Below are 3,299 nucleotides of genomic sequence, written 5' to 3'. Positions count from 1 at the left end.
CTGTGTGGGAAAGGGAGGGAATGGATGAAGGGAGGAGGAGAAAAGGAGGAGGTGGGACACGGTGCGTGTGCTTCAGTGAGTCAGTCTTGAGTACTAATTGTTAACAAATGTCTGGTGTTGAAGCAACAGGCACCTTTATCTTCTGTGGCCTCTGTTGTTGGAGATTTACACATTATGTGTGCCATATGGAACAAAAAGGGACATGCTGTTCCCCAACAGTCAGCTTGTTGTTGACAGGAGAGATAAATATTATTGTGCAAGTGCTTTTGCAAATGCAAAGTGCAGCTTCATACTTTTTCAATTCAAGTCAGTGCATCTTTCTAGAAACCCTATTTTGTTCTATTTAACAACATCAGCATTCAGTTTGAAATCAAGTCAAGTGATACAGGCTAAGATATTTTCGGTATTTAGTTTCTACTGTAATGACAAAGCTTCTTGTTTTCAAATGTTTTTATTAACATAAACTGGGAGTACTGATATATTAATTAAATTAACCGTGATTTATGTTGGGATTCCAGAAGTTATAAGAACTGCATGTTCTTCGTTTTAATTGAGATCAGAGTTAGATTATTTTGATATATCAATCATAATTTATTTATTTAAATACTTTGAAGTCATTTGTGTCCCCCTTGTAAGTTTGCTGGTTAAAAGCCACTGTGTTAAATGAATAATTATCATTATTCGCTCACCATGTTGTCGCAAATTTGAATGACTTTAATTCTTCCACATAACATCAAAGACGACATTTTACCATAAAAAATATAATATAGTTCTATAAAAGTATCATATAAGTCATCTAAAGGCTTTTTTAGTTTAAATGTGAAATGAGAGACTTTCAGTAATTAATAACTTAAATTTCAGGCTATTTCTTAACACAAAACTACTCTATGACATCAGAATAATTGGAATATAGCACACAATTCATAAGAGTCACTTTAATTGTGCTTTATTGGATATTGAAAGTTGTGGTCGCTATATGCTTTATTTGTATATAAATGAGTAGCATAAATATTCTTCAAAACATATTTTGTGTTCCACAAAAAAAGAAACTCATGCAACAAATGAGGGTGAGTATGATGACAGAATTTTATAATTTTGGGGTGAACTATTGCTTTAAGACCATAATCTGCAATAACTTATTTGAAAACAACAACAAAAAAACAATTCTTTGTATAGAATGTAATTCTCTCTGGGTATCAATGGCCTGTGCCTTTGAAGTCACATGACTTTTACCTCTTTTCATGCACTGTCATTCTCCTTCCACATGAGACAAACACACATATGTCTTTGAAGTCTTCTGTTCCTGATTAAGCATGAGGGATTCAAATTGATTAATTAAACCCATCTAAAACTATTCATTATGTACTAGTAAAGGGTCAACAAATGTCAATCATGGCCTCAAATTCATTGACATCATAGAATTACACAGTTACCATGTTATTAAGTGAGAAAGGTCCATTTAGGACGAGAAATTCTGGGAATTATGTGTCCCATGTGGACATTTTGCAACTATTCATGGAGCTGGGATTTGGGAAAAAGATGATATAACGTTTCCGTTCATGAGTTCATAACAAAAACAAGCTTACTTCTGCTCCACCTTAAGATCAGTTCTCCCATATGTCTGCTATTGTTCATCCGTGATCACCTAAGTGAACAAAACAAGTCAATAAAGTGAAACATGAGAAACAAAGAAAGTAAAAGAGGGAAAGTAAAAGTGCTGTCTGACAGGAAGAGTAGGCCTACTAAATGATTACGAACCTATACAAATACCATGGTATTTAAAGTAGACCACTGTAATACCATGGGACATTTCCCAAAAAATCATGGTAATATCGTGGCACTGTGCCTGAAAAATAATTATAATACTATAGCTTGTTTGATTGTGTTCCTTTTGGCCATTACATTCACTTTTTGGCCTTGCAGTCTGTGTTAAACACTTCCTAATCCACTGTACTCACAAAAGCAGCACTATAAATAAAGTAAGAACTGAACTGAATTGAATTAATAAAAAGGTTATACTGTTTCGCATTTGACTTGTGCAAGCTCTCCCTTGGCTGGTGTTCATAGCTCACTATTTTAGCTTCATTGTTAATATGCGTGCAGATGTGGAAGCAAATGTGCTTCTAATAAATAGACTTGAGATTGATAATGTTTTTACTGAGGAAAGACAGATGTGCTGACAGCTAGTTTGAAAGTGTATTTTAATGTTCATCAGATTTCACAATAAAATATTTTTGGGAAACAAAAAATACAAACTTTTCTTAATTTTTTTGCATTAAAAAAGCATCTTTATTTGAATGAAAGGTTTAGCAGATGACCTGTTGTTAATTGCACCAGTGTTCCTCCATATGCGGTGTTATTATGCATAAAATTACTCCAAAACCACAAACTTTCATCTGCTTGCCAAAACTGTAAATAATGCCAGCAAATAGAGTAGTGTTTAATAGACTAGCACGCAAACCATCTGGCACTTAATATGTTTTCAAACTGATTCAGATGACTTTACTAGTAAATAGGTTAGGCTACAGAACACCGGCACTTGCAGTGTTTCGTAGCACACTATGATGCATGTTACAATTAAAGAGATTAGAGTGACATTTCAGAATATGCAAACAAAATTTTGCACAACTGTTCTAGGGAAAAATACTAAATATAGATTTTTTCCCCCTAAATGTCTATTCAACAGGCTGTTATGCATATTTATGAAGATATACTGTTATAATTCATTTGATAGGGGAGCAGCCTTTCTGCTTGTGCTCCCAGTCTCTGCCTTTCACAGGAGTTACTGCCACCCAGAGGACAAAACTAAAGTTACTTAAAGAAAGAGTTCACCCAAAAATCAAAATTCTGTCGTTATTTAAATGATAAACTTTACATTCAAAAAGTAAACAAACAGAGAAAAGGAGATTCCTTGAACCAATGGCAGGAGAACAAAACAATGTTCTGGCAAAGGTAACATTCCTGTAGATTTGAAACCCCTGTGTGAGCGCATTTAATACGCCAAGAAATAGGGTGGAACGTTTAATACTTTACAGCGTGCTGCGAATGATATTGACAGAGGAGGACCACTTACCAGCATTGTTTTATGAGGTGAAATCTCCATTTGAGAGGACAGGGGGGGTCGACGGAGGCGATCAGGTCATATTTGCTGGATGTAAACGAAATATACCTGTTCTGTTGCCAGTAAGAAAATGGAGTCACATAATTAAAGCCACAAGATATTCAAGATTAAGTCAATGTCCAAGACCCTTGACATTTAAGGTTTTTATATATATATATATATATATATACATACACCT

Source organism: Sinocyclocheilus rhinocerous, unplaced genomic scaffold (assembly GCF_001515625.1).
Source record: "Sinocyclocheilus rhinocerous isolate Xijiao unplaced genomic scaffold, SAMN03320098_v1.1 scaffold1874, whole genome shotgun sequence".
Taxonomy (NCBI): domain Eukaryota; kingdom Metazoa; phylum Chordata; class Actinopteri; order Cypriniformes; family Cyprinidae; genus Sinocyclocheilus; species Sinocyclocheilus rhinocerous.
Note: the sequence above shows the minus strand (reverse complement) of the source record.